The 17,686-nt window shown below is 45.3% G+C and overlaps 1 long non-coding RNA gene across 1 annotated transcript; it reads left to right on the plus strand.

Annotated features, from left to right (window-relative positions):
- The first annotated feature begins 4,115 nt into the window (after nt 1-4,115).
- On the plus strand, nt 4,116-17,550 carry LOC133043535 (uncharacterized). The gene is made up of 3 exons (XR_009689720.1): nt 4,116-4,184; nt 5,344-5,383; nt 17,443-17,550. It is a non-coding gene; the product is annotated as an uncharacterized LOC133043535 (long non-coding RNA).
- Nucleotides 17,551-17,686: the final 136 nt, after the last annotated feature.

Here is a 17,686-nt window from a genome sequence, read left to right on the forward strand (position 1 = left end):
CCAATCACGCTGCAGGAAAGAGGTAAAGCCGGTTCCGCTCTCTCCTGAGCCCCGCCTCTCCTGGAGGCGGGGAACCCGCGGCTACTCATGGGACTTGTAGTTTCCTCTGGGCTGCACGTGGAGGGGGTCGTTGCTATGGCGACGTGAAAATTTCCCGGCCCTAGACCTGCCCGGCCCGGGAGGATAGTTCTTGTTTCTCCACGATAACCTCTTGCTATCACACCGACTCCGTTCTTCATTAAACAATTATTGAATACCTAAGAAGGTACTGTTCAGGCACCCTCCAGGGAAAACCTCGCCCTCTCCCTGATGAGAAATTAAATGTGCCCTAGTGCGGGGATGCCTAGTAGAGAGACTTTTCCCTGTTTAGGCAGAAATTGGAATACTCTTAAGTCCAATGGTATAAATGTCCCACATGCTCAAAATTCTGGAACACTCTACCTTGCATCACCATCTCCTGAAATAAACCTCAGATATGAGGCTCTCTGCCTCATTCTTTTGGGATTTCCCACACGGTCCTTACTCACAGTTCTAGGTACTGTAGTAGAGCTTTTAAAAAAAAAAAAAAAAAAAAAAAATCACTTGTCTGTGCTGGGTCTTCCCTGCAGTGTGGACTTTAGTTGTAGAGATGGGGGGGGTGGGGGCTACTCTTCCTTGCAATTCGTGGGCTTCTTATTGCCACGCCTTCTCTTGTGCAGAGCACCAGGCTCTAAGACACAGGTTCATTAGTTGTGGCACACTGGCTTAATTGCTCCACAGCATGTGTGATCTTCCCGGACCGGGGATCAGAGCCCTGTTTCCTGCATTGGCAGGCAGATTCTTTACCACTGAGCCATCAGGGAAATTCTATCATGGAGCTTTACAAACATCTTAAATCAGGGACAATCAGTCACTGTTTCACAAATGAGGAAACAGTGGCCCTTCGAGTTTAGACACTTTTTAAGATCACATTTGATTGGAATTTCAAGATTTAATCCAAATTCTTTGCCTATGCTATACTCTTGAGAATCTAAATGTCATAAGTAGGCCTTGACATATGTTAAATATATTTCTAAATTTGAGGTTCACTAGATACATGTGAAAGTCTTTCTTAATTTGTTTTCTTCAAAACTTTCTACCTCTAACCACCTACCCACGCTGTCCATGAGTACTGTTGGTTCTTCTGCCACCAAAAGGTATCCTATATTTTAAAAAAGTATGTGTTTTTTTATTTGACTGCACCAGGTCTTAGTTGCGGTATGGGGGATCTTTAGTTGTGGCATGAAGGAGCTTTAGTTGAGGCATTCGAGTTCTTAACTGTGGCATGTGGGATCTAGTTCCCTAACCAGGGATCAAACCTGGGCCCCCTGCATTGAGATTGTGGAGTCTTAGCCAAGAGACCAACCAGGGAAGTTCCCAGACACAGAATATAGAGGAGGTGGTAAAGGGCTCCAGTTGGCAGAAAAATGTAACCAGAAACCTTTAAAGATTTTTAAGGCAATGAGTAGATTGTTTTTTTTTTTAAGAGCTCATTCTCTGGATGCTGCATGGAGTGTGTTGGAGGTAGATCAAGAGAGCAGCAGGGGGACCAGTTAGAAGGCTCCTGTACTAACCCAGGGGAGGGATGGTGGTGACTTGGACCAGGGCAGACTTAGAGGGTGTGCAGAAAAGTAGAAGAATTTGAGAAGTATGTTGGAGGCAGTAACTAACTGTATGGAGTAGGTTTGGAAGAGGGAAGAATCCAATGACTTTGGGTAAATGTGTCAAATGGGTTGACCATGTTCTGTAGTGGGTAAAACTGTACAAGGAATAAGTGAGTTTGGGTGGTTGAATAGAGGGAATTAGAAATTCTGCTTAGCCTGATATGCCTCCAAGAGGGCAAGAAGGTAGTGGTGTTCACCAGAGAGTCCTGAGTTAGAAATATAAACCCTGCAATTAAAAAAAAAATTTTGGCTGCATTGGGTTTTAGTTGCAGCATGTGGGATCTTTCGTTGTGGCATATGGACTCTCTAATTGTGGTACATGGGCTCCAGAGTGCACAGGTTTGGTAGTTGGGACATGCTGGCTTAATTGCTCTGTGGCATGTGGGATCTTAGTTCTCCAACCAGGGATTGAACCTGCATCCCTCACGTTGGAAGGAGGATTCTTAATCACTGAGCCACCAGGGAAGTTCCTCAACACTGCAGTTTTCAACAACTTCCCTTTAAGATGGCTAAATCCATCTTCTCTGTGATGTATTATTTTTCACATCTCAATGGATATATCATCAACAGTAGAAGAAAGCAGAAACCCGAGCTTTCCAGTTTCATGGCATTTCCACAAAAGTACCCGGCTTTGGGGGAGGGAAGGAAGCTGAAGCAGGTCCCAGTGATGTGAACTGTTAGCCTAAGTTGAAATGGCAGTTAATGAGGAATTCAGTTGAAACATCTATTAAACACAGGTTGCTAAGCAACAGTGGCTACCCTGAAATAGTGTGGCTGTTTCTTCTGCAGTGGAGCTCCTGGGTCTTTGGTCTGAGCTGTCACAAAGGTATGCTTTTTGGCTGGTCTGAGCTATGCCTTTATATACAATCTTATATACTCCCCTCTTTCTGAGGCCTTTCCTCTGTGAGTCACTGCCCTCCTCTCTCTGGGATCATTAAATCTCTTGCTCTCTGTTGGATCATTCCCAAATAACAGCACACATGTGCTCATGTGTCACCCGTTCTAGACAAATAAATCCCTTAAAATCTCCTCCTCTGTTCCTGACCATTTCTCTCTTCTCTTCCACCCCTTGATGTCTTGAATTGTCTGTGCATACTACCTACCTCCACTTCTACTTCTCCTCAACTCTCCATCTATCCCTACACTCCACCAAAAGCGCTCTGTCAAATTCAAGTACAATTTCTCTGATGTACAGCCACATTGCTCTTCTCTCAGTGGCATTTGCCAAAACTGATGACTCCATGCTTCCTGAAACACTGTTCTTTCTGGGTCCCTCATGGTTTTTTCCTCCTGCTTCTCTGGCCAGTCCCCTCTCCTTTGCAGGGCCTCCCTCTTATACCAGAACTCTAAGTCCAGGTGATCTTCAGGGCTTTGTCCTGCTTGCTTCTTTTCTCTTCTCACCATAAGTGATGTCTTTCATTCTTAATGCTGTAAATACCATTTATATGGCCCGGATTCCCATCTTCAGTCCATGTGTTTGTTTGTCCGCTGAGTTCCAGACTCTTTTTTCTGTAGAGATAACTTACATCATAAAGAGAAAAACAGAACACTTTATTCCCTTAACCTAAACCTATTTCTCTCCTAGTTTTCCCCATTTCAATATCCAGCACCATCAGCCACTCAAGAACTGCCTCTTCAAAAAAAAACAAAAACCTGCCTCTTCATTCCCTCTCGCTCCGTTTCTTACTTTCAATCCATCAGCAAATTCCCCTTAATTCTCCAAAACCTATCTCAAACATTTCCCCTTCTATCTCCACTGCCACCCCTTAAACCAAGACCACCATCATCCTGCTCTGGGTTTCACTGAAGCCTCCTGGCTGGTCTCTCTTCACCTCTTCTGTAATTTGGATTAACTCCTCTGCACAAGTGCAGACTGGGTGCTCTTTTCCATGTCATACCCCTCCTGTCTGGACTTTCTCAGATTCTTTTACAAGCTTTTGAGGAGAAGGCTGGGTGACTCAAAGTTGAAGTTAGAGAGGTAGGCAGGGCCGGAGTAAGTCATTGAGTCAAATGATTTACTGCGTGCCCACTGTGCTCGGGGCACAACAGCGAACGGCACAGTTCCTGCCCTCTTAGGGCTTCCGTTCCAACATAATCCAAAGGAAAGGAGACCAACGCTTTACCGCCCCAACCAAGTGCCGGCACGGTGCTAACCTCTTTGACACCCGGCAGGCCTCCACCCGCCTCCCACCGCCCCGTGACTCTGGGCTGGCCTCAGTTAGCCTCATCTGCAAAATGGGACAATAACTGCTAGGCCCAGATCTTGGCGCGCCCCGCTGGTGTTATGCGGCCGGAATGCCAGCCTGGGGCGGAGTTGCTCGCAATACCCACCAGTGGGTCACGTGGCCCGCCCGCGCGCGCGGGTTCCCGGCGCCAACCGCCGGCTGCCCCGCCCCGGCCCGCCCCCGGCCCGCGCCCCGCCCCCGCCCGCCCCGCCGGAAGGCTGCAGCTCCTGCGGGTGCGCGCCCGGACTGCTGAACAGCCGGGGGCCAGTCAGGGCGGGTCAGTGACTGCCGTTTAGGGTGGGGGCGCTGGGGTCGTCGCGGGGCAGCGAGATAGGAGAACTACTGAACGGGGGGCTGCCAGAGCTGGGATGCCCGCCTGCCCGTGAGGGGGAGGATGGGACGGCAGGACCCCCACACGCACACCACCACCATTTGTCTTGGGCTGAGGAGGGGGTCGCGGTCGGCCAGAGCCACGAGCACAGTGCCTGGCACGCAGCGAGCCCTCAAAGTGCCCCGGCCTTGGCTGCAGCCCCCCGAGCGGGGAGAGAGCAGGAGAAGGAGTGCCAACTGGGCTGACAAGCAGCTAACTGCCATTGTTAGGTGCCCAGACTGGCCAGGCGGGGTCGCCACCCCTTCCTTCCCCTGAGGCGCACGGAGCAGACGCGTGTCCTAGGAGGTCGTGAGAGGCAGCGCTGGGGTGCGAACCCCGGCCCGTTTTTGTCTCTTGCCCGCTGCTCTGGGCTGAGGAAAACGCGTACTTGAACCAGGCTTTGAAAGTTGAGAAGGGCTGGATGGTTGCAGAAAACCGAGCGAGCTCTGCTTTGGTTCTCTGTGAGACCTTGGGAAGACGTTTGATCTCTGTGAGCCACACTTTGCTCTTTGTGAAAACGGCTGGACTTAGGAAAACATAACTAGTATGTGAGCAGTGCTTTGCAAAGGGTAGAGCACTTTCAGATACGTTGTCAGAATTCCTCACAACGCACCGAGGAAGCGTTTTATTAGCCTCCCCAAATGAGAAATTGTGTCCTAGAGACGTTTATAAGATAAGGGGCGGAGCCTTAATGTTGATTGAATCAAAGGTATGTAGGATAACTGCCTGGCTGAGCGTAGAGCTCTGAAAAGCTTAAACATCCTGTGACCTCCTCTGAGCTCCTAGCTATTAGTTTAAAGCAGCTCTTTTGCGGAATCTGCTTGCCCCTTCCCAAGTCCCAACGACTGTGTCCCAGCAAACAAGATCACCAGGCCCCAGCAGTTTTGACTCTTACTATTTTTTAAACGTTTCTTGGTTTGGGCTGGACCAACTATGAGGAGTCCTTTAGGCAGAATCAAAACTGGGAGGTAGTTAGGGGGTGATTGAATTCTGAAAATTCCAACTGAGTGTAAGCGTTCTTTTGAGGGCGTTGGTGATAGATAATTTTTCTCCTTCCTATTGACAGGTTCACCTCCTAGCAGATTACTGGAAGGCAAATGCAAAATGTAAGTAGCAATTTTGAAGTATCAGTTAAAGGAACTGAAACAGTTTCTTTGTAGAATAATGGCAGTTAATTTGGTGGGCACCATTTCTAGGTGTATGGTTAATTGATGGGTGCTCATCAAATGACCATTTTTGAGGGGTGTATTTACTAATACATGTAGCAAGGTCTGTGAAGGTGGCAGTTTATTATCACAGACACTGACCGGGACCCCAAGAGATGCTGTTTTTTTTTTTCAGTCCCCATTGGCCTGTGAAAGGGAAGAGAGGCCAAGTATTTTCTACTGTGATGTGTATCAGGTGTTTCCAGGCTGCCTGTTATCATCTATCCTGTAACTTTGTTTTTCCCCACAACAAACTTAAACGGCCGGAGGGGTTTTTTTATCCTTTTTAGAAATGAGGAGAGTGAAGCTTAGAAAAGTTAAGTAAACCAGCCTTGTTGGTGCTGAAAAAGCTTTTCACTAAACCACACTTTTCCCATTGTTGATCAATCCAGGTTCAGAGTCTGAATATTTAATAAACAGCTCCTTAGGCCTGGTGCCTTTGAGTATTTTATTTAATCCTCATGACAACCCACCATGCTTTTTGCTCATTTCAGCTGATCACCTTGAAATCAACTAGGAAGCCTTAAAAAAAAAAAAAAAAGCCCAATCCCTCCTGCAGGGAAGGGGATAAACATTTATAAATTCATGGTGATGTTCTAGCCCCTCTTTCTAAATGTGATGTGATGCTGTGGGGACACATAAAGTAATTCTTTTAATGCAATCCTGACATTTCAAAAAGGGAGATGCAAAACAGGTGTGGGCCTTATCTAATAAATTGAATAGCAGGAGCATATTCTTCCACTACCACAGTTAAATCTGAAAATGTCACTGGTTTCCTATGATAAGTGCACTCAATATTGATTAGTGAGACTAACCACTAGTGTGACACTTGGACCAGTTCAGTTCAGTTGCTCAGTCGTGTCCGACTCTTTGCGACCCCATGGACTACAGCACGCCAGGCTTCCCTGTCCATCACCAACTCCCAGAGTTTACTCAAACTTATGTCTGTGGAGTCAGTGATGCCATCCCACCATCTCATCCTCTGTCATCCCCTTCTCCTGCCTTCAATCTTTCCAAGCATCAGGGTCTTTTCAAATGAGTCAGCTCTTCACATCAAGTGGCCAAAGTATTGGAGCTTCAGCTTCAACATCAGTCCTTCCAATGAATATTCAGGACTGATTTCTGTTAAGATAGACTGGTTGGATCTCTTTGCAGTCCAGGGGACTCTCAAGAGTCTTCTCCAACACCACAGTTCAAAAGCATCACTTCTTTCTCACTCAGCTTTCTTTATGGTCCAACACTCACACCCATACCTGACTACTGGAAAAACCATAGCTTTGACTAGATGGACCTCTGTCGGCCAAGTAATGTCTCTGCTTTTTAATATGCTGTCTAGGCCTAGGTTCCCTATAGACAGGTGGATTCTTATCCACTGAGCCACTAAGGAAGTCCATGTTCGTGAATCTTCCTGCATCTCAATTTTCTCATGTGAAAACTGGAGTAATAACAGAACTTACCTTGCTGGGATTTTGTGAGTGTTAGATGAGGCAATGTGTGTGAAAGCATAGCGGTATCTGGCAGGTGCAAGTTCTCAAGAACTTTTGGCTGCAACTGTTCCCACTGACCAGAATCACCCAGCCAGTGGGAACCAGGGCTTAAACGGGTCAGTGTCAACAGGGTTGAAATGAATAATAAACAGGAAAAGTATCTGTTAGAGACAGGGTCCTGGAGCCCGTCGACACAGGGCAGTGTGCCAGAGGGCGGTGGTACAGGACCTCTTGGAGGAGGTGATGCCGTCCCTGAGAGCTGTGTGGTCAGCAGGTGCTCGTCACACCCTGGTGGGGGCGGAGGCAGGGCTGGCAGAGTGCACACGGCTGTAAGGCAGGCTAGCAAGGAATGTGGTGCTGCACAGTGGGGACAGCATGTGACCAAGAGCCCAAACATGCTGTGACAGCAAGTGCTCTGTCCATTGAAGGAAGGAGTCTGTGCGTCAGTTATCAGGGCAGCTTCCTGGAGGAGGAGGCCTTGAGCCACCATCAAGCACTTTCAGCGTGTCCCTGGCCCTATGCTGAGCCCCATGGCTAGTGTGGTCCCTCGAAGAGGAGACTTGCAGAAGAGCTGGGGAGTCCCCTGGGAAAGGCCAGCTGCCCCTGGACAGAGTCCAGCAGGGGCCCCTTGTCACTTTCACCAGCCAGCTTGGTACCTGCGGATCTGCACTTGCAGGCTCAGAAACCTGCCTCAGTACCAGGAAGCTCTTCCAGTTCTCACGCCAGGGTGCCACAAGCAAGGGCGTGGGCCTGATGGACACACGCAAGTTAATACATTTGCCTGGAGAAGTAGCATGGCCAGGGGCTGGGGGTGGGGGAGACAGGCAGTCCCAGACTGTGGCCTCACATCTAGGACCACACCCCAGGAGGTGGTTGGCATGGAGAGTCTGGATATCCCTGGGCTGACCCTTTGCCGGGGCTGGGACATGTGTCTGCAATGGCCTGTCTTCTCTCAAAGCCATTGCTGATTGGCCCTTCTGATGGGGTAGCAGTGACGTTGGGAACATCACTGTAGGCGTGGCAACTGTGCTGTTTCTTTGTGATGATTTTGTATCTTTGAGCTGATCCATTAGAGGACAATCAATTTCACGTTTCCTCTTTGACCCTGAGTGGGAGAAGCTTAACATTTTCCCCATATACTGACAGAGGGACCTCGCAAGAATCCCAGTTTATTCACTTGTAAAATGAAGATTATGGTCCTCACTTCGGGGAGAGCTGGAGCTGTGCTGTCTATAGTAGCCATTTCCCTTTCAATTCACTAAAATTAAAGAACAATTCAGTCCCCCAGTTGTAGGAACTGCCTTTTTGGTGCTCAGTCGCTACCTGTGGCTAGTGGCTCAGTGTAGGACAGACGCTTACTTTATATTTTAGGGTTAGGGCCAAAGTCTGCACCGTCACAGAACATCCTTACCAGAGAGTTCAGTGAAATGCTGTGTGTCACGCACGCTGCATAGTGTGAAGTCCAGTGTTTGCTGGCTTCGGTGGTCTGGCGGTGGGGGAGGCTAGGGAAGATGTGGCCTCTGGCCAGGAGGCTTCTCTGCGGTGAGGTGAGATGCGGTGAGTCCGGTTCAATGAGTACCCTCACTCCCACACAAGAAACCGAGCATTCCCACCATCCCAGGGAGTTTCCTGATAGTTGCCTTCACAGTCCGGAGAAGGCAATGGCATCCCACTCCAGTACTCTTGCCTGGAAAATCCCATGGATGGAGGATCCTGGTAGGCTGCGATCCATGGGGTCGCACAGAGTTGGACACAACTGAAGTGACTTAGCAGCAGCCTTCACAGCCAGAAACCTCTACCCCCATTCTGGCCCTCGGCAACCACTGTTCTGATTTTTGCTACTAATGGACTACCTTTGCCTTTTCTAGAATTTCACATAAATGTAATACAGTATATACTTTTAAATTTGTTTTTTTTTCACTAAGCATCTGGTTCTTTCCGGGTTCATCCTTGGTGTTGCATGAATTAGGTTGTTTCTTTCTTTGCTGGGCAGTGTCCTGGTGGCTGAGTATCCATCTACCTGGTGCTGCAGACATTAGGTTGTTTTCAGTTTGAGGCTGTTATGAATAAAGCTGCCGGGAACATGCATATGCAATTCTCTGCATGGACAAATGTTTGGGGTAAGTACCTAGGAATTTTCATAGAATTCATGGATCTTAGAATACTGGTATGATTGAATTTATAAAAAACTGTCAAACTGTCTTCCAGAGTTTGGCATTTTACACATTGAATGGCACGCTGGGAGAATTTTAGTCGTTCGGTGTTCTCACCAACACTTGGTATTGACAGCCTTTTCAATTTGAGCCATTTTAGTGGGTGTATAATGGTATCTTGTGGTTTTTTTTTTTTATCTTGTGGTTTTAATTTGCATTTCTCTGAAGACTAATGATGTTAGGCATTTTTCATTTGCTTATTGTTATTCATATATCTTATCATGTGAAGTGTGTGCTTAAATCTTTTGTGTATTTTTTAATTGGGTTATTTGTCATCTTACTATTAAGTTGTAGGGGTTCTTTATTCTAGATGCTGGTTTTTTGTTGAGTATATCAAGTATATGTACTGTGAATATTATCTCCCAGGTTGTGGACTGTCCACATTTTCTTAATGGTGTTTTATGAGTATTAAACTGTGTTTTACTCAAGTTAATAAAAAAAAATTTTTTTATGAGTCATGATTTTTGCATCCTAAGAAATCTTTGCCTCTCCAGATTTGCAGAGATTTGTTTTTAGTATGTTTCTTTCAGAAAATTCAGTAGTTGTAGCTTTAACTTTTCAGTTCAGTTCATTCACTCAGTTGTGTCCAACTCTTTGCGACCCCATGGATTACAACATGCCAGGCCTCCCTGTCCATCACCAACTCGCAAAGTTTACCCAAACTCATGTCGACTGAGTCAGTGATGCCCTCCAACCATCTCGTCTTCTGTCATCCCCTTCTCCTCCCACCTTCAATCTTTCCCAGCTTCAGGGGCTTTTCAAATGAGTCAGTTCTTTGTATCAGGTGGCCAGAGTATTGAAGTTTCAGTTTCAACATCAGTCCTTCCAATGAACACTCAGGACTGATCTCCTTTAGGATGGACTGGTTGGATCGCCTTGCAGTCCAAGGGACTCTCAAGCGTCTTCTCCAACACCACAGTTCAAAAGCATCAATTCTTCAGCACTCAGCTTTCTTCCCAGTCCAACTCTCACATCCATACATGACCACTGGAAAAACCATATCCTTGACTAGACGGACCTTTGTTGGCAAAGTAATGTCTCTGCTTTTTAATATGCTGTGTAGGTTGGTCATAACTTTCTTTCCAAGGAGCAAGCATCTTTTAATTTCATGATTGCAGTCACCATCTGCAGTGATTTTGGAGCCCCCCAAAATAAAGTCTGTCACTGTTTCCATTGTTTCCCCATCTATTTGCCATGAAGTGATGGGACCAGATGCCATGATCTTAGTTTTCTAAATGTTGAGCTTTAAGCCAACTTTTTCACTCTCCTCTTTCACTTTCATCAAGAGGCTCTTTAGTTCTTCTTCACTTTCTGCCAAAAGGGTGGTGTCGTCTGCATATCTGAGGTTATTGGTATTTCTCCCAGCAATCTTGATTCCAGCTTGTGCTTCCTCCAGCCCAGCGTTTCTCATGATGTACTCTGCATATAAGTTAAATAAGCAGGGTGACAATATACAGCCTTGACATACTCCTTTTCCTATTTGGAACCAGTCTGTTGTTCCATGTCCAGTTCTAAATGTTTCTTCCTGACCTGCATACAGGTTTCTCAAGAGGCAAGTCAGGTGGTCTGGTATTCCCATCTCTTTCAGAATTTTCCACAGTTTATTATGATCCACACAGTCAAAGGCTTTGGTTTGTATGTGGTTTTATGTGTAAATCAATTTTTTTACTTATAACTGCTTGTTTCACTGTCGTTTACTTAGAAGATTATTCTTTCACTGTCAAATTACCTTGGTACCTTTGGTGTGCATCAGTTGTCCATGAATATGTTGGTCTCATTTTCTTTCATTATTTCATTTTACTGCCCCAGGTCTTAGTTGCAGCATGTGGGATCTAGTTCTCTGACTAGGGATTGAACTTGGGCCCCATGCATTGGGAGCACAGAGTCTTAGCCACTGGCTCACCAGGGGAGTCCCTGACTCTTTTGCATTTCTATATGCATTTTAGGATCAGTATGTCAATTTCTGCTAAAAAAAAGTTAGTACATATTTTTGATAGGGATTTCATTGAATCTGTAGATTAGTTGGAGAGTCGTATAGGCATACCTCAGATATATTGACGGTTTGTTTTCAGACCACTGCAGGAAAGCAAGTATTGCCATAAAGTGAGTTACATGAATTTTTTTTTATTTTCTAGTGCTTAACTCTTAAACATAAGAGTTATGTTTATACTGTCCTGTAGTTTATTACATGTGCAATAGCATTATGGCTAAAAAACAATGTACATATCTTTTAATTTTAAAATGTGGGACTTCCCTGATGGTCCAGTGGTTAAGAATCTGACTGCTAATTCAGGAGACACGGGTTCAATCCCTGATCTGGGAAGATCCCACATTGCCTTGGAGCAGCAAAGCCCATACACTGCAACTGCTCAAGCCTGCTCACCTAGAGCTTTGCAATGAAGAATAGCCCCTGTTCACAATGAGAGAAAGCCCATGCACAGCAGAAAAAAGACCCAGCGCAGCCAAAAATAAATAAGTTAAATAATTTAAAAATACTATTGTTAAATTATACTATTGTATACAATTATACTATTGCTAAAAATGCTAACCATCTAGGCCTTCAGTGAATTGTAACCTTTTTGCTGGTGGAGAGTCCTGCCTCAATGTTGATCAGTGTGGTTGGGGTGACTGGTAATTTCTTAAAATTGACAACAGTGAAGTTTGCATCATCAAGTGACTCTTCCTTTTACAGATGCTTTCTCTGTAGCATGCACAGCTGTTTGGTAGCATTTTACACCCAGTAGTTCAGTTCAGTTCAGTCACTTAGTTGTGTCCGACTCTTTGCGACCCCATGAACCACAGCACGCCAGGCCTCCCTGTCCATCACCAACTCCCGGAGTCCACCCAAACCCCTGTCCACTGAGTCGGTGATGCCATCCAACCATCTCATCCTCTGTCGTCCTCTTCTCCTCCTGCCCTCAACCTTTCCCAGTATCAGGGTCTTTTCAAATGAGTTAGTTCTTCGTATCAGATGGCCAAAGTATTGGAGTTTCAGCTTCAGCATCAGTCCTTCCAATGAATATTCAGGACTGATCTCCTTTAGGATGGACTGGTTGGATCTCCTTGCAGTCCAAGGGACTCTGAAGAGTCTTCTCCAACACCACAGTTCAAAAGCGTCAATTCTTCGGCACTCAACTTTCTTTATAGTCCAACTCTCACATCCATACATGACCACTGGAAAAACCATATCCTTGACTAGACGGACCTTTGTTGGCAAAGTAATGTCTCTGCTTTTTAAATGCTGTGTAGGTTGGTCATAACTCTCCTTCCAAGGAGTAAGCGTCTTTTAATTTCATGGCTGCAGTCACCATCTGCAGTGATTTTGGAGTCCAGAAAAATAAAGTCAGCCACTGTTTCCACAGTTTCCCCATCTATTTGCCATGAAGTGATGGGGCCGGATGCCATGATCTTAGTTCTCTGAATGTTGAGCTTTAAGCCAACTTTTTCACTCTCCTCTTTCACTTTCATCAAGAGGCTCTTTAGTTCTTCTTCACTTTCTGCCAAAAGGGTGGTGTCGTCTGCATATCTGAGGTTATTGATATTTCTCCCAGCAATCTTGATTCCAGCTTGTGCTTCCTCCAGCCCAGCGTTTCTCATGATGTACTCTGCATATAAGTTAAATAAGCAGGGTGACAATATACAGCCTTGACATACTCCTTTTCCTATTTGGAACATTTCCTTCAAAGTTGGGGTGGTCCTCTCAAGCCCTGCTGCTTGGTGTTACCACCTAGGTTTCTGTAACCTTCTACCCCACTGTTGTCCAACAGTCTTCACAGCACCTTCACTAAGAGTAGACTACATTTCAAGGAACCACTTTCTTTGCTTATCCATGAGAAGCAACTCCTCACCCAAATTTTATCATGAGGTGGCAGCAATTCAGTCACTTCTTCAGGTGCTACTTCTCATTCTCTTGCTGTTTCCACATCTGCAGTTACTTCCTCTCACTGAAGTCTTTTTTTTTTTTTTTTTAATTAAAAAAAAATTTAAAAAAAATTTTATTTATTTTTGGCTGTGCTGTCTTTGTTGCTGCATGGGCTTTTTCTCTGCTTGTGGTGAGCGGGGGCTACTCTCCAATTGGGGTGCTAGGGCTTCTCATTGCCGTGGCTTCTCTTGTTGTGGAGCACAGGCTCTAGGGAGCTCGGGCTTCAGTAATTGTGGCTCCTGGGATCTAGAGCACAGGTTTAATAGCTGTATTGCATGGGCTTAATTGCTCCATGGCTTGTGGGATCTTCCCAGATCAGGGATTGCACCAATGTCCCCTGCATTGGCAGGCGGATTCTTTACCACTGAGTCACCAGGGAAGCCCTCTGCTGAAGTCTTGAATGCCTCAGAGTCATCCACGAGGGTTGAAATCATCTTCCAAACTCCTGTTAATGTTGACATTTTGACCTCTTGCCTTGAATCTGTTGGCAGCTAGAGTGGGGAATCCTCTCCAGAAGGCTTTCGGCTGATTTTGCCTGGATCCATCAGAGGAATATCACTATCTGTGGAAGCTATAACCTTATGAAATGTGTTTCCTAAAAATAAGACTTGAAAGTAGGAATTACTCCTTGATCCACGGGCTGCAGAAGGGATGTCAGCAGGCATGAGGACAACAGTAATCTCATTACATCTCTACCAGAGCTCTGGGGGACCAGGTGCATTGTCAAGAAGCAGCACTATTTTGAAAGAGATCTTCTTTTCTGAGCAGTATGTCAACAGTGGGCTTAGAATATTCAGTAAACAACATTTATACAGATGTACTATCATCCAGGTTTGTTTGTTTTTAAGTCTTTATTGAATTTATTACAATATTGCTTTTTTTTTTTTTTTGGCTGCAAGGTATGTGGAATCTTAGCTCCCTGACCAGGGACTGAACTTGTGTCCCTTGCAATGGAAGGCAAATTCTTAACCACTGGACCACCAGGGAAGTCCCTATCAGCCAGGTTTTGTTTTTCCATTTATAGAACCCAGGCAGAGTAGATTTAGCCTAATTATCAAGCGTCCTAGAATATGCAGGATGGCAAATGAGCCCTGGCTTCAACTTCAAGTTGTCAGTTCTGTTATTTCTTAACAAGGGAGTCAGCCTGTCCTTTGAAGATGTGAAGCCAGGCATTGCACTGACTTCTCTTTAGTTATGACAATCCTATACAGTGTCTTCATTTGTTCTTGTTGTTGTTCAGTTGCTCAGTCGTGTCCGACTCTGCGACCCCATGGACTGCAGCACGCCAGGCTTCTCCGTCCTTCACCATCTCCTGGAGCTTGCTCAAACTCATGTCCATTGAATTAGTGATGCCATCCAACCATCTCATCCTCTGTCATTCCCTTCTCCAGCCTTCAGTCTTTTTCAGCATCAGGGTCTTTTCTAATGAGTCAGTTCTTCATGTCTTCATTTGCTGTTTTATCTGCATTGAAAATGTTTGGTGCAATCACTGCTGTTAATTATCTTAGCTAGATCTTCTGGACAACTTGCTGCAGCTTCTTCATCAGCACTTGGTATTTCACCTCGTACTTCTGTGTCATGGAGGTGGTTTCTTTTCATTAAACCTCATGAACCAATCTCTGCTAGCCTCAGATTTTTCTTCGGCAGCTTCCTCACCTCTCTCAGCCTTCCTGGAATTAAAGAGCTAGGGCCTTGCTCTGGATTAGGTTTTGGCTTAAGGGACTGTTGAGGCTGGTTTGATCGTCTTTCCAGATCACTAAAACTTTGTTTTCCACATCAACAGTAAGGCTGCTTTGCTGTCATCATTTATGTGTTCGTTGGAGTAGCAATGTTACGTTCCCTCAAATATTTTTCCTTTGCACTCACAACTTAATCTGTTTGGTGCAAGAGGCCAGCTTTCAGCCCAATCTTTTGACATATCTTGCTCACTAAGCTTCATCATTTCTGGCTTTTGCTTTAAAGGGAGAGATGTGTGACTCTTTCACCTGAACATTTAGAGGCCATCATAGGGTTATTAATTGGCCCAATTTCAATATTGTTTTGTCTCAAGGAATGGGGAGGCCTGAGGAGAGGGAGAGAGATGGGGGATGGCCAGTTAGTGGAGCAGTCAGACCACACATATTTATAGATAAAGTTCACCATCTTAGATGGGCATAGTTCATAGTTTCCCAAGACAATTATTGTAGTAACATCAAAGATCAAGGATCATAGATCACTATTTTGTTGTTTAGTCGCTAAGTCATTTGCAACTCTTTTCTCCCCCATGGACTACAGCACGCCAGGCTCCTCTGTCCATCACATCTCCCGGAGTTTGTGCAAACTCATGTCCACTGAGTCAGCAATGCCATCCAACCATCTCATCCTCTGCCACCCCTTCTCCTCCTGCCTTCAGTTTTTCCCAGCATCCGGGTCTTTTGCAATGAGTCGGCTCTTTGCATCAGGTGCCCAAAGTTTGGAGCTTCAGCTTCAGCATCAGTCCTTCTAATGGATATTCAGGATTGATTTCCTTTCGGATTGATTTGTTTGGTCTCCACGCTGTCCACAGGACTCTCAAGAGTCTTCTCCAGCACCACAATTCAAAAGCATCAATTCTTTGGTGCTCAGCCTTCTTTATGGTCCAACTCTCACATTCATATATGACTGCTGGAAGAACCATAGCTTTGACTGTACGGGCCTTTGTTGACAAAGAGATGTCTTTGCTTTTTTTTTTTTTTTTTTTCTTTGCTTTTTAATACACTGTTTGTCATAGCTTTCCTTCCAAGGAGCAAGCATCTTTTAAATTTCATGGCTGCAGTCACCATCGTCTGCAGTGATTTTGGAACCCAAGAAAATAAAATGTTACTGCTTCTGCTTTTTCCCCTTCTATTTGCCATAGCAGATATAATAATGAAAAAGTTTGAAATATTGGGAGAATTACCAAAATGTGACACAGAAATGAAATGAGCAAATATCATTGGAAAAATGACGTTGATAGACATGCTTGATGTAGAGATTACACAAATCTTGTTTGTTAAAAAAAAAAAGTATCTGCAAAGTACAATAGTGAAGCACAATAAAACAAGGTATGTCCATACTTTCTTGACAATATTTGGTCTTGATCTGTGAACAAGGATGTCCTTTTATTTCTTTCAGTGATATTATGTAGTTTTCAGTGTACAAATTGTGTACTTCTTTTGTTAAATTTATTCTTGGACATTTTATCCTTTTTGATGCTGGACTGTGCGCTCCGCTTCTTGAACAGCGTGACTATGTCATGAACTTAACACTTCGGGAAACTGTCTAGAGATCAGGTTCTCTCGTTGGAGAAGCAGCTTGGAACTTAACCTTTATTATTCCTTAATTTCCCCCCCCCCCCCTTTCAGTTTTCAGTCTGTGTTTTGAATTTGTTTAGAACACAGCCCTGTGTCATCAGTTATTGTGCAGCCATCACAGGGGCTTCTCTGCAGTGAGAGAAAGGATGCCAGGGGGAGGAAGGGCTGGAATCCGCCAGGCCTTTGGCTCGCTCTGGCTGTGCGACCTTGCATACACACCCAAGATGCATTCTTCTCATTTGTCAGCTTTTGGAGCTGGTTTTGAGAATTCAGTGAGCTAGTAAATGAAAAAGTACCTGAATACTGCTGCACCCATCGGGCTCATTTCCTAGATTGATGTCTGAGAAACAGCCCAATTGGAAACTTGGGGCTCCTTTTAGACCTTTTCATTCTGGTAATTTTCAAATACACAGAAACACTGGAATCACCTTCTTGTATTCTTGGCTGTATATTAATTCACATCTTTCCCCTCCCTAGCACTGCCTCTGGCCTGGGCGAGGACAGCTTGTCTCCTCCTCCCCATTTAATTATTTCTGTCCCCACTTTCTCCTTGCAACATTGAGACCAGAATGTTAACACTTCAATCCAGCTGTATTTGGCCAAAGAGGCTAGGGTTATCTACCTTGGGAATTGACTGCTTGGAAATGGATGGAATTCTAAGTATCTTCCCTATTGGGTGCTCAGATCTACCCTGGGTCTCTAGTTGGTGGGACCACACTGGGGACCTTTCTGTAACAGGCACTCACGTCTTCTCTCTGGTCTGTCATGTGGACCTGAAGCTGTTTTTTTCCCAGTAGGAACTGACTCTTCTCTTCAGGGCTGGAGACCCTCCTCACCTCTCTCCTCTGGATCCCATCCATTTCTCCCACAAAGCTGTGGACAGTCCCCACAAAGGACAGTTTAAGTGCTGTCCTCCCCAGAAACTTCCTAATAGCCAGAAGCTTTTATCCCTACTTCCTCTGTTCCCTGCTTATACCACTTAAGACTTTCCACTTTATCTTAAGCATCATTCTGTCTTTTCTTCTAGATCACTAGCTGGCTAGCCTGAGGGCAAGGCTGCATCCCATCCCGTGTTGTCCGGCCTGGCACAGAACATAGGTGCTGCGTGTATGTCTGCTGGACCACTGACCTGAGGCAGGTGGACACTGGGTAACATTTCCTGGGGTGGGCACCGAGTGTGCTGGTCCACCTCACATGGACATACTGGTTATTTTTGCTGAGACCTAGTAAACTAGTGGAAAGGCCAAACAGGAGTTTGAATTAAGGTATTT

The sequence above is a fragment of the Dama dama genome, chromosome 22, assembly GCF_033118175.1.
Source record: "Dama dama isolate Ldn47 chromosome 22, ASM3311817v1, whole genome shotgun sequence".
Classification (NCBI taxonomy): domain Eukaryota; kingdom Metazoa; phylum Chordata; class Mammalia; order Artiodactyla; family Cervidae; genus Dama; species Dama dama.